Source organism: Gorilla gorilla, chromosome 19 (assembly GCF_029281585.2).
Source record: "Gorilla gorilla gorilla isolate KB3781 chromosome 19, NHGRI_mGorGor1-v2.1_pri, whole genome shotgun sequence".
NCBI lineage: Eukaryota > Metazoa > Chordata > Mammalia > Primates > Hominidae > Gorilla > Gorilla gorilla.
Window position 1 is genome coordinate 84,398,777 of NC_073243.2, and position 24,211 is coordinate 84,422,987.

The 24,211-nt window shown below is 36.5% G+C and overlaps 1 long non-coding RNA gene across 1 annotated transcript; it reads right to left on the reverse strand.

The window, feature by feature from the left end:
• Nucleotides 1-354: 354 nt before the first annotated feature.
• LOC134757540 (uncharacterized) lies at nucleotides 355-15,596 on the reverse strand. Its single transcript, XR_010131678.1, has 3 exons — nucleotides 15,547-15,596; nucleotides 14,352-14,541; nucleotides 355-2,204 (listed from the first exon to the last, which is right to left on the reverse strand). It is a non-coding gene; the product is annotated as an uncharacterized lncRNA (long non-coding RNA).
• Nucleotides 15,597-24,211: the final 8,615 nt, after the last annotated feature.

The following is a 24,211-nucleotide window of genomic DNA, read 5'->3' on the forward strand; positions in this document are numbered from 1 at the left end:
AGATAATTGAATTTTTCTCTCATCTATTACCATATTAACTATATCTCTCTTTATTATCTTTAATGGTTATCCTACAGTTCTCAATATCCATTTTTAATTAATGTACTCTAACTTCAAATATCACTACAGCATTTCACATATAATGTAGGTACCTTTGAGTGTTATAATCTTCTCCCTCTCGTATCTTATATCACTGCTTTAATTCATTTCACTTATCCATAGGTTATAATTACCCAACACACTGTTATCCTTATTACTTTGAACAAAGTTATTTGTTAGATCAATTAAAATAAAGATTAAAATATATTTTATCCCTATTGATTCCCTCTCTGATGCTCTTTGTGTAGATCTGCAGGGAAAAGAAAGAGAGATCAGACTGTCACTGTGTCTCTGTAGAAAGGAAAGACATAAGAGACTCCATTTTGAAAAAGACCTGTACTTTAAACAGTTGCTTTGCTGAGATGTTGTTAATTTGTAGCTTTGCCCCAGCCACTTTGCCCCAGCCACTTTGACACAACCTGGAGCTCACAAAAACATGTGCTGTGTGAAGTCAAGGTTTAAGGGATCTAGGGCTGTGCAGGACGTGCCTTGTTAACAAAATGTTTACAAGCAGTATACTTGGTAAAGGTCATGGCTATTCTCTAGTCTCAATAAACCAGGGGCACAATACACTGTGGAAAGCCGCAGGGACCTCTGCCCTTGAAAGCGGGGTATTGTCCGAGATTTCTCCCCATGTGATAGTCTGAAATATGGCCTCGTGGGATGAGAAAGACCTGACTGTCCCCCAGCTCGACACCCATAAAGGGTCTGTGCTGAGGAGGATTAGTAAAAAAGGAAAGCCTCTTGCAGGTGAGATGGAGGAAGGCCACTATCTCCTGCTTGCCCCTGGGAACTGAATGTCTCGGTGTAAAACCTGATTGTACATTTGTTCAACTCTGAGATAGGAGAAAAGCTGCCCTGTGGCGGGAGGTGAGACATGTTTACAGTAATACTGCCTTGTTATTCTTTACTCCACTGAGATGTTTGGGTGGAGAGAAACATAAATGTGGCCTACGTGCACGTCCAGGCATAGTACTTTCCCTTGAACTTAATTATGATATAGATTCTTTTGCTCACGTGTAATTTGTTGACCTTCTCCTTATTATCACCCTGCTCTCCTGCTACATTCCTTTTTGCTGAAATAATGAAAAACAATAATCAATAAAAATTGAGGGAACTCAGAGGCTGGTGCCAGTGCAGGTCCTTGGTGTACTGAGTGCCGGTCCCCTGGGCCCACTATTGTTTCTCTGTACTTTGTCTCTGTGTCTTATTTCTTTTCTCAGTCTCTCGTCCCAGCCGACTAGAAATACCCACAGGTGTGGAGGGGCAGGCCACCCCTTCATAGATCTAAGTTTCTGACCTATGTTATTTTTCTCCTTTCTGAAGAAGATTTTAAAACATTTTTAAAAGAAATGTCTGCTGATAATATATTTTCTCTGTTCTGAAGAGGTATTTTTTCTCCTCATTTTTGAAGGATAATATCACTGGCTATAAAATTCTAGGTTGCTGGTTATTTTCTTTGAACACTTTACCCCATTGTTTTCTTTTTTATATAATTTCACACAAAAAAATCAGCTGTAATTATTTCCTAGTTTCTCTAAAGTTAGGATAATTAGGCATATACATATAGTTATATGGTATTTACAAATAATAAATCATATCATTTAATTAAAACAAAACAAAAATCTTTGGAACAAAGGATATAGCATTGACTCCACTTGTCACTCGTGATGTCATCTACACCATACTCAATCTACCCTTTCTCACAGGGCCATGGTTTTGTCAACTTATTCCCTTTGACATATGGTTTTAAATAAGTTTTAGTGAATGAAAGTTACTGATAAGAGATTGCAATTCAGTAGCCACAGAGAGGAAGGAATATTTATAATATTTTATTTATAAGAGATTAAAAACAAAATAGATAATTATAAGTTATTTTTATACATAACAAGATCAGTGAATTTCTGATTAACGATGAGAAGTTATTTTAACCGTGTTATTGTTACCACTCTTTCATTTTCTCCTCCTCTTCTATTTTCTCTTCTCCACTTCTCCACTCCTTTTCTTCCTTGATCTCTTCTCTTTCTTCTTCTGTAGTATATGTCCTTCTTTCCCCATTGTTGTACCTAGTCTTTAAGGGTGAGTTGATTTCCTTGCTGGTCTTCCTTCAAGTTGAGAATGAAAGACCAGAAGTAATCAGAATTAGGTGAACTATTTTTAGCCTTGCTTATATCAAAATAGTATACAATGAAGCTATTTCTAGAAGCCATCACAACTACAAATATTTTCCATTGTTATCTTCTTTGCACCTTTATCTTTAGTCAAATCACAGACAACAATCTAAAGTATACAATAGGAAAATGTAGAAAAAAGCAACTATGACTTGCAATTAAACAGTTAATGGTATTCTACTTCCATTGTAGCATAGTAAAAGAAATTACTACTAAAATACAAAATTTTAAGAAGAGCTGCAAAAATGTAAGAGAAGAATGGAATCAAAATAAAATTTAATTATGATAGAACATCCCATACTATTTTACCTTTGAATCTAAAGTATTTTTTCTTATCTAAATAATTGAGGGAGAAAGAGTAAGAGAAACTAAGTTTATAAATTGCATGAGTTCTTGAATTCTGACAAAAATATTTTTGACTTTTTCACACAGGTATATTATAGAAATCTAGAAATTAATTTCTAAATGAATATGTGTGCATGTGCAGGTAACAATTCTTACAGTATTTTAATGAAAAACTGTGCATACGGGAGGTCTTATGGTGTAGAAATAAAGAATACTGACACTGAGGTCAAACTGCCTGAATTTAAAACCTATCTAAATTAGTGACCATGTGATCATTTATAAGGAAATTAATCTCTAAAGTTAAAATAATAATACTAACATCAAACATGTTTATGAGTCTTAACTTACATACATTAAAAATTCTTTAATACATATAATTTATTAAGTATTTAATATATGTTGGTTATATCATGGCAAAAAAACAGTCTATGCAATTTAAGCAAATATAATCCATACCTACCATAATAGATTTTAATATCAAATAAATGTATATTTTGGTTTATTCATTTGCTTTTTAACTTTCCTAAAAATAAATGGAATTTGATATTAATAAATAACATAAAAAATACAACTGAAAATCAAGATAAAATATTTGGATCTTCACTGTTAAATTATTTAAAGAATTAGAGATAATAGATTGTTAATGGTCATAATCACATAATCACGATCATAGAAACTGACGGGAATTTAATTTCTAAATGGTTCATAGAAAGTTTCCATTAATTTTAATATGCTTTCACTCTTCTGATTCTATTTTAAATCAATAATTTTGATAGCTGTTTAGTATTTTTATTGGTATGGTCAGTAAGATTTGGATATAGGAATCAACATTTCAAGAGAGGAAAGAACAGATAAATATTTTCAAGTTTTGCCCTTAGCACTCTACTCTTTTCTTTCTACAATGTTTCTGTTGAAAATCTCATTGACTGCCATTATTTTAACTTTCCCAGTTATAAGTAAGTCTTAGTTCTGCATTAACTTTTCTCTTTAACTGGAGTCAGCATTTTCAACAGTTACTGGTTTATTTCTATATGTAAAATACTTCCATTTAAAATATTATCTAGAGAAAGAGAACTAAATCATAAACATATGTTATAATTAGTTATACATAAAGAAAATGGAGTCTCTTAGAATTTATGTGATGTAACTTAAAGCACAGATTCAGTAACTAGAAAGGCAAGGGCTAAAACATATGTTTACAATATAAATCCACTGCCCTTTGTATATGGTACTCTTATATGTAAATGTATCCTAATGCATAACACTGTTATAATAATTCAGTTTTATTATATCACTGTACTTATATCAACATTCATAACATGCACAATTGGTGTTTCATTCAGATTTAATTTATTTTATTAGCTCTTTCCAGCATTGTATATATGGAGAAAGCCCCTTACACTAAGTTATCTGAATGAACTGCTCTACATTATGTTTTGATGAAGGCATTATTGCTTTGTGTCTCTTTAGGGTATTGCAGATTCAAAAATATAAAGCTTATTAACATGAAACAGCTCCCTGAAGAAAAGTGTTCTGTGGAATCCAATGTTTACAAACATTTATAGCCCTATCCATCTAAAAGCTGTCCATTAGTTAGCAGTAAATCAGAATGATTTGCATTGAAATACACTATTACCTTTAGTGGCCATGCTACAATGCACGCAAGTGCACAGACACACACACACACAGACCCCCCCACACACACACACATCTGTATATAATATATATATGATGTGGAATAATACTATTCTGCAATGCCTTCTTCTAAGTTAAAGCAATCCACTAACAAATTTAAAGAGAGATACATTATATATTTATTTTCATATTCAATCCATGACCATTTCTGTAGTGGTCCATACCTAAGATTTCTTTTATCTCAACTCTGTAAGTATTACCTTGAATTCTGAAAAAAATGATGATTTCAATCCTGAATAGTAATATTTCATATCTGCTAACCAGATTGAATGAGTTTCAGTTGTAACATAACAAGAGATATCAGGATTTTATACCAACATATGTATTTGTTAATTTATTAAATATATGTGAATATATGTGCAATATGATCTAGTTTCATTAATTTATTCATTTACCTACCAAGTATTCATTAAGCTCACAAATGTCATATTTCTAACTCTTTACAGTAGACACAGGTTTGAAAGAAAAAAATTAAATTAAAGGAGGACACAAAAATAAAAAGTAAGGCAAAACTTAGTAAACAGATACAGACACTATCCTTGTATAAGAAAAGACCGGCATCACACAAGAACTGTAACAGGTAAGGTGATAAGTTATTGTCTCAACAACTTTTCTGCACATCAAAAAAAAAAATGAGGCACTGCTTTTAGAAAATACTATTTACCAAATAAAGAGGAATGTCATATAAAGATAAGGAAACTCTGGACTTCTGATGGAGGCTGGTTGAGGATGGGAGCTCTTACAGTGATAATTTTGATTTAGCAAACGAGATCAGACTTAAGAAAATCAGAGGTGAGCCTGTTATATGCTTTACACATAGACAATGACAAATATATCAGAAGCAACTTAACTAAATGAGTAAAAATATAGTGTGCTGAGACTGGGAGATTGTCCAGTGCAAATGCTTAATTTTTCTCAAATAATTTTATATATGTAATCATATTTACATTAAAATCCCAATAAAATTACTAACCAAGCTCCATTTTATTTGAAAGCACAGGGTTTTGGGGATTATATATACTTAGTTTAAAATATCATTTCGCTTGTTAATTGAGCTATGTACCCTTGGACATTTGACTGATTTTTCTGATCCACTCTCTTACACTGGGACAATAATGTTATCTTGTTTAATGATAAAGGTGAATAAATGAGATTTCATGTATGAAATAGCCACTGTAGTGTTTGACACTCAGAAGGTGCTTTCTGAATGTTGATTTTGCCTGTTTTTTCATATACTCAGTGACTGAGAGACCTATTTGATGAGGAAAATCTGTGCTCTTTCTTACAAAATTGTCACTGGGAAGTATTTGCCCAAATAGAGACTATATCTTCCAGACCAATCAGTAGGTACATAAGTCCATGTTAATAGTTCTTGCACATAAATATAAATAATGTGATGTGTTTCCTCAGAATAGGAATGTTAAAATTAGTGTGCTGAATTTCAACTTTCATTACCAACACGTAATGAGATTAGAAATCATCACTTCCATTTTTATAACAACCTAAAAAAGTAAAACAAAAGAAAAACAAAAACAAAAACAAATCTATGGGACTCGTCAGAAAATTGACCTACAGGGCAGACTACAATCCTGAAATTTGCAGAGACAGATGAATAAAAAAGTTATACCAGGATCTATTTATTTGCAACAGAAGTTGCTGGGGCCATAAACTGTAAAATATATTTAAATGCTAATATTATGAAAACACTGAGGCTGAATATAGACCAGCAATTAGAGAAACTCTAGGGGGCCATAGCCTTGTTGGTAAGTGGGGAGGTACTTCTTTTGGTTTTATCTTCAGCTACCCCACCAGCATACCAGTGTAGTACCAGGAAGAGTAAAAATGATTTGTGTATGTGTGTGTGTGGCTCTGATAGATGGTGGAGGAAGAAGCAGCATTATGAAATATTTCCAGAGAGTTCTATGTAACAAAAACCTTCTCTCCAACAGAAACCTACTTTACCAGAGCTTAATTTTTACCTACAGGGAGGCATGTAATAAAATTATGTGCCATTTAGCTTTCCAATCTCATAAGTTATAAAAATAGATATATCATGCCAATATTAATAAGAAGAAAGCTTGAAAAGCTATATTATTTTCAGAAAAAAGCAGACTTCATAAAACAACAAATCATAAGGGACAAAAGGAGCATTGCATAATTATTAATAGGTAAATTCTTCAAGAAGACATAACCATCTCTATTATGTACCTACTTAATAATAGAGCATCAAGATATGTAAAGCAAAACCTGATAGAACTTCAAGGAAAAATAGGCAAATCTATGACTATATTTGGAGGCTTGAACACTTCTCTATCAGTAACTGACAAATTGAGCAGGCAGAAAATGTATGAAAATAGGTAAACTGAACAGCAGGAGCAGTCAACTGAATCTAATTGACATTTATAAAATACTTTATCCAAAATAGCAGGACACATTCTTTGCAGCATGAGACGTTCACAAAGATAGACCAAATTCTGGGCCATGTAACACACTCAAACAAATTTACATAATAAAAATCATACAAAGTATGCTCACAGACAATTCAGGACAATTTTCTAGGTGGCCTGAGTCTGACCTAGTTCTACCTTTTCCTCTTCTTATTTACAGTTCTCAAGAATAACTGTGGAATAATGCTGACAATGCAACATCCTGAGATGTGTTCTAGTCCCTTTTAGAAACAACATATCCTTCAGTGTTTTAGCCCAGGGTGTCCAGTGCCCTGCAGGTTATAAAACCCAGGGTACACTGCTTTCTATTTCCCTTCAGTTGTAGTGCAGGTGAAGCATGTGCAGACACAATTCCACCTGCCCTGAGCAGCTTTCCTGAAACTTGAGGGAATGGCTTCTCCTGAATGCTAGACTTCTGTTGTCTCTTATTTTCTATGTGTAAATAATAAACTCATGTTGTACAACTTCTGTCTTACTGGACTTGGGCAAGTAGTAAAAGTGCAGTTCAAGATTCAGTAGGTTACAACAGTAACCAGTGCACAGTGAATCTACCTAACAGACCATAGTACAATTAAACTCAGTCATAGATAGCAGGAAAACCTCACTATATTGGATTAAACAACACACTTCTAAATAACACTTGGATCATGGAAGTCTCATGACAAATTAAAAACAATATTTTGGCCCATCTCTACTACTCTGTCTCACCAGCTCCAGGAGTTCCCAGATGGCTCCATCACATCCTCTGTCATCCTGTGTCCTACAGGTTATCTGTATGAAAGATGTCCTACTGGGGTATCTGTAGGAAGGATGCTGAGTTACTCTGGAATCCAGGAAATGTTTTGCCTCCTTTGAAATTTAAAAATGAGTATTGGGAAATGAGGGCAAAGGTAGCCAACTAGATCCAGCCAGGAAGTTCTACTTCCACTGAAAGATAACAAAATATTGAATACACCAGCATACTTTAAGCAGATCTCTGGAGATGAAACACCAAGTGTCAATAGTGAGGCAGCACAGAAACTGAGACTGAAGAGAGAGGAACCTGGCAGCCCTGCACAGATATGCCAAATGCTAGGAATAGTTCCTGGTCCTGAATGGCTCTAAGAGAAGGGAGCACGGCTGTGAACATAGGGAAATATAAAAAAAGGTACATGGCTTGGTAAGTGCCTACATGCTAGCCGTTACTCTTAAGAAGCATCTACTGAATTAAAATCCAAACTAATATATATCCCTATGAAACCAAAGGCAAGAGATTAGTCACAAGTAAAGATCCTGTACATAACCTTGGCCATCTGAAACCATCTAAAATGAAGCCAATTGACTATATTAAATTGACACTACCTTTAAAGACAAGCCGTCTCAGATGAGAAAAAAATCAGTGCAAGAACACTGGAGATTCAAAAAACCAGAGTGACCCCTTGCCTCCAAGTAAGTCCACCGGCTCCACAACAGTGGTTCTTAACCAGAGTGAAATTAATGACATGACAAATATAGAATGCAGAATCTGGATGGCAAGGAAGATCATCAAGATTCAGAAGACAGTTAAAACTCAATTAAAGACGGACAAAGAATTCTGTAAAATGATGCAGGAGCTAAAGGATGACATAGCCATTTTAAAAAAGAACCTAACTGAAATTCTAGATTTGAAATATGCACTGCAAGAACTTCATAAAAGAGTTGGAAGTATTAATATCGGAATAAACCAAGCTGGAAAAGGAATCTTAGAGCTTGAAGATCAATCCTTCAAGTCAACTCAATCATACAAAAATAAAGAAAAAATAGTTTTTAAATGGATAAAATCTCCAAGAAGTAGAGATTATGTAAAAAAAAAATCAAACCTACGATTTATTGATATTCCTGAGAGAGGAGAGAGAGTAATAAACTTAAAAAACATATTTGAGGATATAAACCATAAAAATTTCACTAATGTCACTAGAGAGGTTGACATACAAATTCAAAGACATAGAGAGAACTCTGGCAAGATACTGTACAAGAAAACCATCCCTGAGAAACGTAGTCATTAGATGCACCAAACTCAGTGCTAAAGAAAGCATCTTAAAGGTAGCTGGAAAGAAAGATCAAATCATATACAAAAGAAACCCAATCAGGCCAGCAATAGACCCCTCAGCAGAAACATCACAAGCCAGAAGAGATTGGGGTCCTATTTTCAGAATCATTAAAGAAAATAAATTTCAAACAAGATTTTTGTATCCCATTAATCTAAGCTTCATAAGTGAAGGAGAAATAAAATTTTCCTCAGACAAGCAAATTCTGATGGAATTTGTTACAACTAGGCTAGCCTTACATGAGGTCCTTTAAGGAGTACTAAACATAAAACCAAAAAAAAAAAAAAAGATACTACCACAAAAACACAGGTAAGCACATAGCAGACAGGCACCATGAGTAAGCAAGTCTACATAACAACCTGGTAACAACAAAATGATGGACTCAAAATTACATATACCAATACTAATCTTGAATGTAAATGGGCTAAACACCTTACTTAGAGTTAAAATATGTATGTACCCAACATTAGAACAACCAGATTTATAAAATATGTCCTTCTTGACCTACAAAGAGATGTAGCTTCACAATAATAGATGGAGACTATTTGCGGACAGGCGTTACAAGCAAGCAAGTCCACGTAACAACCAGATAACAACAAAATGATAGAATAAAAATCACACATACCTATACTAACCTTGAATGTAAATGGGCTAAACACCTCACTTAAAAGGCATAGAGTATCAAGCTGGATAAAAATACAAGAGCCATCTGTTCACTGTCTTTAAGAGACCCATCCCACATGTAACAACACCCACAGCCTTAAAATAAAAAAGATGGAGAAAGATTTACATGCAAATGAAAAGAAAAAAAAATAACAGGTGTCACTATTCTTACATCTGATACAACAGAATTTAAACCAACAACAATTAAGAAGGAAAAGAAGGGAATTACTGATAATAAAGGGTTCAATTAAACAAGAATACTTAATTATCCTAAATATATATGTACGCAATATTGAAACACCCAGATTCATAAAATAAGTCATTCTTGACCTACAAAGAGATGTAGCCTCACAATAACAGTGGGAGGCTTCAAAATCTTCCAGACAGTATTGGACAGATTATTAATGGAGAAAACTAACAAAGAAATTATGGACTAAACTTGACACTCAACCAATTGGACCTAATTGACATCTACAGAATACTATACTCAAGAACCACAAAATATACATTCTTCTCATCTTCACACTGAACATATTCTAATATCATGCTTAGTCATAAAAGTAAGTCTCAGTAAATTAAAAACATAAAATAAAATCATGCCAAACACCCTCTTGGACCACGTTGCCTTAAAAATAAAAGTTAGTATCAAGAAGATCTCTTTAAATTACATAAATATATGGAAATTTTGGAACTTGCTCTCAAATAATTCCTGGATGAACTATGAAATTAAGGCAGAATCAAAAAATTAATAAAGACAGGAACACAGCTTACCAAAATTTTGGGGATGCAGCTAAAGCTATTAAAAGTTTATAGTGCTAAATGCCTTCATGAATAAGTTAGAAAGATGCCAAATTAACAATCTAACACTGCACCTAGAGGAACTAGAAAAATATGACAACTCCACCCTAAAGCTAGCAGAAGAGAAGAAATAACTAAAATTAGATGAAAACTGAAAAAAATTGTGGTGTAAAAATCCATACAAAAGTTCAACAAAACAAAGAGTTGGGTGTTCAAAATATTTTAAAAGATTGATAAACCTCTAGCTAGATTAACAAAGAAAAAGAAAAAGAGAAGATCCAAGTAAGTACAGTTAGAAAAGACAAAGATGACATTATAATCAATCCCACTGAAATACAAAGGTCCCTAAGAGACTATTATGAACAACTCTATGCATACAAGTTAGAAAATTTAGAGGAAATAGATAAATTCTTGGAAACAAACATCCTCTCAGGAGTAAATCAAGAAGAAAGTAAAACCCTGAATAGACCAATAAGTTCTGAAATTGAATTGGTAATAAAAACCTATCAACTGCAAAAATCCCTGGACCAGATGAATTCACAACCAATTTCTACCAACATGTAAAGAATGGGTACCAATCTTACTGAAACTCTTCCAAAAATTCAAGGAGGAGGAGCTGCTCTCCAACTCATTCTATGAAGCCAGCATCAGCCTGATATCAAAATCTAGCAGAAATACAACGAAAAAAAAAATAAACCTCAGGCCAATAATCTTAAGGAACATAGACATAAAAATCTTCAATGAATATCACACTGACTCCAGCAGCATATCAAAAAGTTAATACACCATGATCAAGTAGGTTTTATTCCTAGGATGCAAGACTGGTTCAATATATGTTAATCACTAAATGTGATTTACTCCATAAACAGAATTAAAAGCAAAAACGATATGATCATCTCAATAGACACAGAAAAAGATTTTAATAAATCCAACTCCTTTCATGATAAAAACCTTCGACAGGCGAGGCATCAGAGGAACATACATAAAAATAATACATACATAAAAATAATAAGGGCCATCTATGACAAACCCACAGCCAACATCACACTAAATGGGCAAATGCTGGAATGACTCTGCTTGAGAACTGTAACATGATAAGGATGCCCACTCTCACAACTACTATTCAACAAAGTACTAGAAGGCCTAACCAGAGCAATTTTGGGTGTTGAAACTATTCTGTATAATACTAAAATTATGGATATTTAACATTATGCATTTGTTAAAACCACAGAACTATTTAACAAGAGTGTGAACTTCAATGTAAACTATGAATTTTATTAGCAATAATGCATCAGTACTGTGTTATAATCTGAAGATATTAATAATAACAGAAATGTGTGTGTGTGTGTGCACGTGCACACACATGCATGTTTGAGGAGAGGGGCAAGAAAACTCTGTACTATCTGCTGTAATTTTTTATAAGAATTGTTTTAAAAAGTTAAAAAAGTATACAATGACTAGAGACTGTTAAAATTGTACCAAAGTAGAAAAACTGGATTTTATATCATAGAGAATAAAATGATGAGGATTTACTCTATACTATAGCCTCTAATCATTGTATACATAACAGCCTCTAATCATTGTACATAGAATAAAATGATGAGAATTTATATAACAGCCTCTAATCATTGTACATAGAATAAAATGATGAGAATTTATATAACAGCCTCTAATCATTGTACATAGAATAAAATGATGAGAATTTATATAACAGCCTCTAATCATTGTATATGTATAATCATTGTACATATAATCATCTTTGTCTGGCACAGATTTTTAGGATATTTGATTTTTCCAGTATGTAAGGAGAGATTGACATGCATAAGACGGGATGTGTAACTTGTCGGATCAACAGCATATCAAATTTTCCATGGAAGATGCAGTGGTTAGTAGGTGAGTAGAATGTAAATACACTGGGCCAAGATTTAAAAAAAAATGGATGAAGAAAGAATCTAAATTAGTGTAAAGGAAATAAATGTTAAACTTCAAGAAATGAATATTAACTGAGGATTTTAATAACAATTGAACTTACAGGGTTATTATTTGAAGTGTGAGAAGATGTAAGCTATGGGAAAGGTAAGGCCGAATTTCATATGCTGTGCTAGAGATTTGTGACTTTATCCTGTCCTGGGAGACAAGTCTGTGTGCATCTTTTGCATTCCATTACATCTTACAAGAGGAGGCACTCACTGCTTTTGTTCCAAATTGTGTTCCAAGTATGTATACAGAAGAATAGCGGCTACCAAAAAAATGGAAGAAACAGTCAGAGAGGGATGAAATACAGAAGATATGGCAGGAAAAAGAAAAACAAAGAAAAAATATTTAAAGTTTTTCAAAGTAAATTATCAACAGTGACAAATGCTTTATAGATCAAGTAGCTTGAAAACTAAGTGAGCCAATCCATTTCAGTAATCAGGAAATTACTAGTGATCAGAGTCATTTTAGTGGTAACTGGATTGAAGTAGATTGAGGAGTAAGTTTGCAGTAAAAAATGAGAGACAAACAACTAGAGCAATGCTTTAATAAAATTAGACAGGCTAGTGGCTAAAGAGGGACCCATGTTGGAAGTAAATTTGTTTAAGATGGAAAAAAAATAGAACATGACTTTATGCTACAGCAAAACAACCTTGAGAAATTTGGAAATACATGACAGGAGATAATCAATGGGTCAATACTTCGTAGAGATAGAGTTCTCTGAAATTGGAAGAAAAAGTGGACATAAGTAAAAAAAGAGTATGTGGGTGTTGTCACATGATATTGAGGAATTCCGGATGTAGAAACCAAATTCAGCTAACAGGAGAGTTAGGATAGTATTGGATATGAAATTTGAGGACTGTGTTATGAAATTGTGTCTTGTGGTTTTGTGCTAAAGCTAAGTCACAGTGATCCATGACAATGATTAAAAACATTTTGCCATTTGTATTCCAAAGACTCCCTGAATTGATGATAATATTGGAGCAGTGAAGGAATAATATAAAATATTCATTAAGGCTATTAAAGAATATTCTTAGGCTGGAAAAAATGGAAATCAACAATAAGACTATTTCCTTAATCCCTTTTCTAACCCTAGCATTTTATAAATACATAAAAACCCTGTAGAAGAGTAAGAACGGGTAACCACTTCTGAGAAAGTAGACTCCGGAGGCACACATTTTTGATAAGTCCAGTTAATTGCCTAGAAGTTCCTCCAGGCCAAAAGCAATGAATCAGTGAACATTTGTGTAGGGATGGCAGTGCCAATTCCCTTTGGCTATAAAAAGTTTATTGGAATTGATGATTTAAATCTCTTTTCAGCTAAGAGCATGTATGGTTTAACCTAGATTATTCCTTGTTCTGTGTACTTTTCAGGTCTGTATTCACTACTGAATTGTATGGTACCTTAAGGCAAAGAGTAGGTGTTACTCATTCTTTTCTTCAGTCCAGAGTCTCTCTCTCTCTCTCTCTCTTTCTCTCTCTATAGATAGATAGATAGATAGATAGATAGATAGATAGATAGATAGATAGATAGATAGATAGAGATATATAAAATGCATGCTCAATGGCTAAAATTATATACACATTAGTTTTAAAAAAGTGTTTGCTAAAGAAAAAATGCATTGCACAAGGAAAAAGCACTCACTGTTAAATCGTCAGTATTTCTGCTTGAGAATAGAAAAGACAAAATTCCACTGAAGTATGAGATTTAGTATATGCCCTCTGGTAATCCACTTTCCACTTTCAGAAATAATTGAGATGAATCTAAGAGAAAGATCTTAAAGTGGTCCTGAAGGAGTTTACAGCTTTGCCCTCTTTACCATGAAATACTGTAGTTTTAGCCAATATCGCATACACTACATGGAATGTATATAGAATTTGACATTTCTTTAGTTGTCCTACAAGTCCATCATCATCTGAAACAAACAATAAAATAGTTGAAACACAATTCTTATGAAATACCAATGATCCTGACTTTTTGAGCAATTATAAGTAATTAATGACATTATCTCTCAAATGCTTTGTACAGTTTTTGGTACAAGATGAGTATGGAATAAATGTAAACTTTTGTATTAGTTTGCTAGGTGACTTACAGAAACAGAGATTTGTTTTCTCACAATTCTGGAGGCTGGGCCTTCAGGAGCAATGCACCGTGCTGGCAGGCTTCTCTCACTGGCTTGCATATGGCTGCCTTCTCCCTGTGTCTTCACGTGCCTTTTCTTTGTGCATTCCTTGTGTCTCTCTCTATCTTCTTATGATGACATTGTGATTTAGGTCCCCACCCTAAGGTCCACAGTTTATATTAATCACCTCTTTGATGACCTTATCTCTAAACATTCACATAGATAAGTGCTCACCGTTATGAGTTCATTTAGCCTTAATCACCTCTTTAAAGTGCTTAACTCCAAATATAGTTACATTTCTAGGTACCAGAAGTTGACACTTCAATTTATGGATTTCGGAGGGCTGGGTCATGTCCCTCCAAAATTCATATATTGAAGTGCCAGCTTCAATATTAAATATAAAAATAATAATGTTAGTAATTATAACATTATTAGTAATATCATTATTTTATTATAATAATTATTAAATTATAGCATATTATTAAAATATAAAATACTAAAATAATAATTTTACTAATATTCAAATAGCTTAGCAAAATTACCATTCTTTTGTTAGAGTCAGGTGGTAAACTTCTACAATTTTCTTTAAATATCAAGGTTTTTTTTATTGTATATTCTTTTGTAAGAAATTACCTTTAAACTTAATAACTTGAAATCAAACTTGTTTTCTTCACAATTTTGCATGTCAGGAATGTGAGAATAGTTTGGCTGAGCAGATAATCTTTGGTCAATGTTGAGTCAGTTGGATTGGCCTGGCCTGAAGAGTTAATTTCTAGAACAGCTGTTGCACACATGACTAGTCTCTCTGACCACCCTCTCGAAACCTCTCCAAAGATGTCTCAACCTCCAGGGTCTTTCCTCATGACCTGAGAGTTTTTTTTTTTTTTTTTTGCGGGGGGTGGGGAGGGGTTGTTTGTTTTCTTTTCACAACATGGTGATCACAGGTTAGCTCACTTTTTTTTTTTTTTTTTTTTTTTTTTGAGGCAGAGTCTTGCTCTGTCGCCCAGGCTGGAGTGCAGTGGCAAGATCTTGGCTCACTGCAACCTCCACCTCCCGGGTTCAAGCAATTCTTCTGCCTCAGCCTCCCGAGTAGGTGGGATTACAGACGCCCGCCACCACACCCAGCTAATTTTTGTATGTTTAGTAGAATAGCTCACTTTCTTACATGGCAGCTTGGGGTCACCACAGCTTTTCCATAGTCCGGATGCAGGTGCCTGCAGCGGAAGCCGTGTGCAGTACATCCGGTTCAGCAGGAGCCTTGCACGCAGCCGGCACGTGTGCAGGCACCTGGAGCTGCCCGCCCCACTGTGCTAGCCGGTGTGCGTGGCTGTGCACGGCGGCCGGAGCCCGTGATTGCTCGCCCGCACACCCTGCGCCGCTCCTCGCGGGGCTCATCCTCAGCAGGTGCGGAGTCCAGTCCAGTATCATGAGCAGAGCACAGCCTGCTGGGCCGGCCGAGGGGGTGGAACAAATTCAGTGGGTGTGAACAATACTCAGACAGAAGGTGCCAACGGCCACATAGGTTTCTGGCTGGTGAAGCAACACCCCAAGGATCATGTTACATTACCAAACATTATTTACTTATCAACAAAATGTAATTGCAAATCTATGTCCACAGAATATCCCGTATGATATCACACAAAGTAACTTAAATAGCCACAACCCCTACCTTCTGGAATTTTACAACATAGAGCAGAAAACAGACTGCTACAAAGGCATTAAATAAAAACCAAAGCACTGAATGTTTACATTCCGTGCAAGAAAATGAAATCAGGCATGACTTGCATGTCTTCACTACATTTTTATCAAACTTTTACTGGCAAGTAGTAATACTGATTAATCTCAGACATAAATTTAACATGTATTTTATTTATCATTGTAGTATCATTTGTAGCAATCTACAAAATGCTCATACTCCACAAAGCATGAGAGAAACTACAGGCTAGATATTAATTGAAATTATGGATTGGCTTTGTGTGAGTAACATTTTTATGTATCATTTTCTTAGAGATTAAAGTATTACAGAAATGTTATTACAGGCATTGAAAACTTGATAACACCTTTCTTCATTTTACATAGTGCAACTTGAAAGTGTGGAATAAATATATGTGGGGGAGGAATAAATATATATATCAGTCCTGTATCTGAGATTTGTTTTGCAAAGTTATTCTCCCAATCTTTTCATTTTTCTAAATGCTGTTATTTCAATTTAATTATGGAAAAAAAAAATTTGTTTTGTTTTAAGGTAAGGTACTCATTTCCATAATTCATGATCTTTTATTGTTTAGAGGCAGATAGCTTAAATATCAAGCAAAGTTTACTTTAGAAAGGCCAAACAATTCTTATTTTAGCATATACTCAAAATAACAGAATGAAAATATCCCTATTTATTGGTGTCATGTACAACCCAGAAAATTTCTAAATCTCATTTCCATAAGAAATGCACGCACACAAATAGTTCTATATCACATAAGACTGTTTAGAATTCCTCTACCCTACACCATAGATCACAGTTTAAAAATTTTTTTCTCATATAATGTGATCATATAATAACAGGATATCAGAAATTTTTAAAAATGCCTACCATACATGTATGAGTTTTGTCTTTTAAAGGGAAAAATAATTGAATAACTGTCTGGATTTCTTGTTTTGACATTATGTCAAAAATTTTCTCTATTTTTTATCTGAGAGTTTTAAATTGGTGAAAATTGTTTTTCTGTAGAGAAACGTACCCATTTTGTTATTAATTCTCTGCTTGAGTATTGGAATTTTATTTTAGTTTGTTATAGTGACATTTGATTTAATAGAAATGGGGTATTCAGTATTAAAATTGTTTTTGATAAAGTAGATATGCAAAAACAGTATGGAAAAGATTTTGTAATAGAAAAAGTTCAATTGATTTAATTACATATTCCAAGTGAAAACGTACATTTTTCATGAAAATGTGCTTTAAAGTTCTTGTATATAATACACTATTAGTCAACAAGAAATGGTAGCTAAATATGATACAAATTAACATTCATGTGTGTAGCCTACTCTATAAACAGTCACAGGCCAATTAGTGTGGTAGGATTTTTCATCTTTTCTTTCTTTTTAAATGTTATATTAGAAATATTTTAGACATATAGAAAATAAAACAAATGGCGTAATGAACCTTCATTTACACAAGTGTTATCAACGCACGGCCAAACTTCTCCATGCAGCATCCCAACCATTTCCCACCGTCACCATTTTAGCACCAGATTCTTTTAACACAAAGTCTTGATAACATATCATATATTAAAGGCAATATTATATCCCCTTTAAAACATATATGCATGGCTTTTAAACCCTTAGTATCGTTAAACAGCCAGTGTTCATATTTACCTGAATATTGTGTAAATTTTTCAATTCCTAATTTTTTAGTTTCACAAAGTCATAAGTATATAAATTTTTACTTTCTGAGATCTTCCTCCTTTTATCCGAATCTAGCCTTGTCATTGAGTTTATTGTCCCTGTTTTGTTCTGTTTGGATTTCACTCTCAGCAGTTTCTCTTTAGTGCAAGCTTTTACCCTTGAGTGGTGCTTAGGTTAGTTATTTAGATTCTGAAACAGCTCCATTCCTAAGGATTTCCAATAGTCCCCAGACACTCACTGTAAATTGTAGTCTGTGATACTCCTGTTTAATTCCTGCTGATGTTCTTAGATTTTTCTGCAGTATGTGTTAGCAATATGTGGGCTTCTTTGATCCAAAGATTATGACATGTTTATTTCCTCATTTTTTCTAGCCCAAACTCTTGTATCAAGAGATTCTTAAGACTGCGGTGGCTAGTTCCTACCCATTCGTATTTTGAGGTTTATGGGAATATGTTGTTATGCAATGCATTAGTTTCCCAAGGCTGCCTTAGTAAGTTCCATCACAAATTAATATCTTCTAGTCTGGAGTTCAGAAGTCCAAAATCATTTTAGGTGTGCTAAAATGTAAAGATGTCAGCTGGGATGTGTCCTCCTGGAGGCTCTGGGGGAGAATCTGTTTCTTTTTCTTCCGTTGTTTTCCTTGGCCTTCTAGAGGCTGCCTGCATTCCTCAAACTCATGATCTGTTTTTCACAAAACTACAAGTTTTTGTCTCTTTGGCACATTTCCCATTTCTCAGGTCTCCCCTGCTGAACTTTTATAAACTCACATGTGATTACATTTCGGGCCTGTGATGGTTAATATTGAGTGTCAACTTGATCAGATTGAAGGATGAAAAGTATTCATCCTAGGTGTGTCTGTGAGGGTATTGCCAAATTAGATTAACATTTGAGTCAGTGGGGTCGGGAAGGCAGACCCACCCTTGATCTGGTGGGCACAATCTAATCAGCTGCTGATGGATATAAAGCAGGCAGAAAAATGTGAAAAGGCAACACTGGCCGAGCCTCCCAGCCTACATCTCTCTCCCATGCTGGATGCTTCCTGCCCTCAAATATCAGACTCAAAGTTCTTCAGTTTTGAGACTTGGAATGGCTCTCCTTGCTCCTCAAGCTTGCAGAAAGCCTATTGTGGGACCCTGTGATTGTGTAAGTTAATGCTTAGTAAACTCCCATATATATAATAAACTCATATAAGAGGAGATATATATATATATATATCCTCTTAGTTCTGTCCCTCTAGAGAACTCTGATTAATACAAGGTTTAGCACCAGGAGTGGCTCTAGAGGAATAGAATATTAAGGATGGAGCTCTTCCATTGGTTTTGGGGTTTCTGGCATTGGCTTCTTAATATGATTTGACCCCAAAATGCTAAGCACTCTACTTCTAATAGTATGGAGAACACGGATAGTCCTTGTCATGAACTGTTTAGAGAGTTATGCAAGATAAATTCATTTGATACTCCGGATTCACCTCTTGTGAGGGGCAAGGAGTTTAGTGACTCTATACATAATACATTTGACCATATGTGGAGAACCAAGGAGCATAATTGAAGCTGGTTGGTTGCTGCTAAGTTCAGTGTACAAAGTGATGAAAGAAAATGGTGAACTCAGGGATTCTGTCTCCCACCTACAGAAGCAGATGCTGAGCTTCAAATCTGCTACGACTGCCCTGAGTGCGAGTCTTATCTCCTGTAGAGAAAAAGCTGAAATTGTGGAAAAACAGCCACAAGCTCTTATCATGCAAGTGGCTGACTTGCAATGAAAGGTGCCTGCACAGCCTCACCAGATGTCTACTGTTAAGGTGAGGGCAGTGATTGGAAAAGAATGGGACCCTGCAACTTGGAATGGAGACATGTGGGAGGACTCTAATGAAGCTGGGGAACCTGAGACTGTAAACCCTGATGAACCGTTTTTGCTAGAAGAAACAGCTTCCCCATTCTCAGTAGTGAACACAATCCCTCCCTGACCCATGCTGCCGTCAGCCTTTCCACATTTGTCTGAGGAGATAAACCCTGCACTTCCTGAGACAACAGTGATGGCCTCCCCTGAGGCAGTTGCCAGGCAAAATAATGTTGATTCTCCTCAGACGCCACCCCAAACAACCTATTTGCTTCTAGACCTATACCTAAAGTCTCAGTGGGCTCCTAGAGGTGAGATTGAGAGTGTGATCCATGAGGAGCTGTGCAACAGTAGAAACGAACTGCTTGAGTTATCCAATTCATATAAACAAAAATCTAGAGAACCAGTATGGGAATGGATATTAAGGGCATGGGATAATGGAGGAAGGAACAAGAAGTTGGATCAGGCTGAATTTATTGATTTGGGCCCACTAAGTAAGGACTCTGCATTTAATGTTGCAGCTTGGAGAATTACAAAGGTTTTAATAATTTATTGGCTTTGTTAGCTGAAATATGGATTAAAAGATGGCCCATTATGAGTGAGCTGGAAATGTCTGATCTCCCTTGGTTTAATGTAGAGGAAAGGATTCAAAGGCTTAGGGAGATTGGGATGGTGGAGTGAATTAGTCACTTTAGACCTACTCATCCAGGCTGGGAGGGTCCAGAAGATATATCCTTGACCAATCCCTTGTGACATAGATTTGTGAAGGCAGCACCTGCCTCTTTGAAGAGCCCCGTAATTGCTCTTCTCTGTATGTCAGACCTAACAGTGGGAACCACAGGCACTCAACTACAAAATTTATATACAGTGGGACTATATTGGATGCTGAGGTGGCAGGTACCAAGTGGAGGCACTAAACCATCAAAGGCAAGGTGGGTACAGCTACAGTAATGGACAGCGAAGACAAGGCAGCAATCAGAATAGCCTGACTCATGTAAAGCTCTGGCCTTGGTTAATCAATCATAGTGTTCCTACAGGTGAAATTGATAAGAAGCCTACTGCATTGCTACTTAATTTTTAAAAGAAAACCTGCAAGTCGAATGGACAAAAGACTAATTTGAATTATAAAAACAGAGAATCACAGCCTTTCAGTCAATTTCCTGACTTGAGCCAGTTTCTAGACTCAGAACACCTTGAATGAAGAGAAGCCAAGTCCCCTTGAGGAAGGACCCCACTACATTACTGACAATTTATGCAGTGCATCTCTTTCCCATTCTTCCCCAAGGAGGCCTCCAGTCTTTTACCAGGGTAACTGTGCATTGGGGAAAGTGAAATGATAAGACATTTTGAGGGCTACTGGACACTGCCTCTGAGCTGACATTGATTCCAGGGGACCCAAAACGTCATTGTGGTCCTCCAGTTAATGTAGGCGCTTGTGGAGTTCAGGTAATTAATGGATTTTTAGCTCAGGTCCAACTTACAGTGGGTCCAGTGGGTTCCCAGACTGATTCTGTGGTAGTTTCCCCAGTGCCAGAATGCAAAATTGTCATAGACATACTTAGCGACTGGCAGAACCCCCACATTGACTCCCTGACTGGTAGCATGAGGGCTATTATGGTGGGAAAGGCCAAATGGAAGCCATTAGAGCTGTCTCTACCTAGAAAAATAGTAAATCAAAAACAATATCGCATCCCTGGAGGGATTGTGCAGATTAGTGCCACCATCAAGAACTTGAAAGATGCAGGGGCGGTGATTTCCACCACATTCCCATTCAACTCTCTCATTTGGTCTGTGCAGAAGACAGATAGATCTTGGAAAATGACAGTGGGTTATTGTAAGCTTAACCAAGTGGTTACTCCAATTGCAACTGCTATACCAGATGTCATTTCATTGCTTGAGCAAATTAGCACATCTCCTGATACCTGGTATGCAGCCATTGACTCCGCAAATGCCTTTTTCTCTACTCCTGTCCATAAAGGCCCATTAGAAGCAATTTGCCTTCAGCTGGCAAGTCCTGCAGTATACTTTTACTGTCCTACCTCAATGGTATATCAGCTCTCTGGCTTAGTGTCATAATCTCATTCAAAGACCTTGATCATTTTTCCCTTCTGCAAAATATCACCCTGGTTCATTACATTGATGACATTATGCTGATTGGATCCAGTGAGCAAGCAATAGCAACACATTGTACTTATTGGTGAGACATTTGCTTGACAGAGGATGAAAAATAAATTCAATGAAAATTCAGGAAACTTCTACCTCAGTAAAATTTCTAGGGATTGAGTGGTGTGGGGCCTGTTGAGATAGAGATATTACTTGTAAGGTGAAGGATAAGTTGCTGCATTTGGCCCCTCCTACCAAGAAAGAAGCACAATGCCTAGTGGGCCTATTTGGATTTTAGAGGGAACACGTTCCTCATTTGGGTGTGTTACTCCAAGCCACTGATCGAGTGACCCTAAAGGTTGCCAGTTTTGAGTGGGCTCCAGAAGAGGAAGCTCTGCAATAGGTCCAGGCTGCTGTGCTAACTGCTCTGCCACTTGGGCCATATGACCCAGCAGATCCAATGGTGTTTGAGGTGTTAGTGGAAGATAGGGACGCTGTTTGGAGCCTTTGGCAGGCCACCATAGGTGAATCACAGTGGAGGCCTCTAAGATTTTGGAGCAAGGCCATGCTATCTTCTTTAGATAACTACTCTCCTTTTGAGAGACAGATCTAGGCCTGTTACTGGGCTTTGGTGCAAACAAAACGTTTGACTATGGGTCATCAAGTCACCATGCAACCTAAACTACCTATCATGAACTAGGTGCTTTCTGACCCATCTAGCCGTAAAGTGGGTCATGCACAGGAGCTTTCCATCATCAAATGAAAGTGGTATATACATGAATGGGCTCTAGCAGATCCTGAAGGCACAAGTAAGTTACATGAGGAAGTGACTCAGATGCATGTGGTCTCCACTCCTGCCACCCTGCCTTCTCTCCCCCAGCCTGCACCGATGGTCTCATGGGGAGTTCCCTATGTTCAATTCACAGAGGAAGAGAAGACTAGGGCCTGGTTCACAGATGGGTGCTCATGATATACAGGTACCACCAGAAAGTGGACAACTGCAGCACTACAATCCCTTTCTAGGACATCCCTAAAGCACAGTGGTGAAGGCAAATCTTCCCAGTGGGCAGAACTTCGAGCAGTGCACCTGGTTGTGCACTCTCCGTGGAAGGAGAAATGGCCAGATGTGTGATTGTATATTGATTCATGGGCTGTAACCAATGGTTTGGCTGGATTGTCAAGGATCTGAATAAAGCATGATAGGAAAATTGGTGACAAAGAAATTTGGGGAAGAGGTATGTGAATGTACCTCTCTGAGTGGTCAAAAACTGTAAAGATATTTCTATCCCATGTGAGTGCTTGCCAATGGGTGACCTCAGCAGTGGAGGATTTTAATAATCAAGTGGATAGGATGACCTGTTCTGTGGACACCACTCAGCCTCTTTCCCCTGCCACCCGTGTCATAACCCATGGGCCCATGAATAAAGCGACCATGGTGACAGGGATGGAGGTTACCTATGGGCTCAGCAACATGGACTTCTACTCACCAAGGCTCACCTGGCTATGGCCTCTGCTGAGTGCCCAATTTGCCAGCAGCAGAGACCAACACGGAGGCCTCCATATGGCACCATTCCTCAGGGTGATCAGCCAGTTACCTGTTGGCAGGTTGATTATATTGGACCTCTTCCATCATAAAAAGGGCAATATTTTTCCTCACTGGAATAAACACTTATTCTGGATGTGGGTTTGCCTATTCTGCACGCAATGCTTCTGCCAAGACTACCATCCATGGACTCATGGAATGCCTTATCCAACATCATGGTATTCCATACAGCATTGCCTCTGACCAAGGCAGTCACTTTATGGCTAAAGCAGTGTGGCAGTGGACTCATGCTCATGGAATTCACTGGTCTTACCATATTGCCCATCATCCTGAAGCAGCTGGATTAATAGAACAGTGGAATGGCCTTTTGAAGTAACAGTTACAATGCCAACTAGGTGACAATACTTTATAGGGCTGGGGCAAAGTTCTCCAGGAGGCCATGCATGCTGTGAATCAGCATCCAATATATGGTACTCTTTCTCTCATATGCAAGATAAACGGGTCCAGGAATCAACAGGTGGAAGTGGAAGTGGTACCATTCACCATCACTCCAAGTGATCCACTAGCAAAATTATTGCTTCCTGTTCCCATGACATTATGTTCTGCTGGCCTAGAGGTCTTAATTCCAGAGGGAGGAATGCTGACACAGGAGACACAACAATGATTCCATTAAACGGGAAGCTCAGACTGCCACAGGGAGAGTTTAGGCTCCTCCTACCTTTAAGTCAACAGGCTAAGAAGGGAGTTAAAAGTGTTGGCTGGGGTGATTGAACTGGATGATCAAGAAGAAATCAGTTTACTACTCCATAACGGAGGTAAAAGAGTGTGCATGGAATACAGGAGCTCCATTAGGGTGTCTCTTAGTATTACCATGCCCTGTGATTAAGATCAATGGGAAACTACAATAGCCCAATCCAGGCAGGACTACAAATGGTCCAGACTCCTTGGGCAT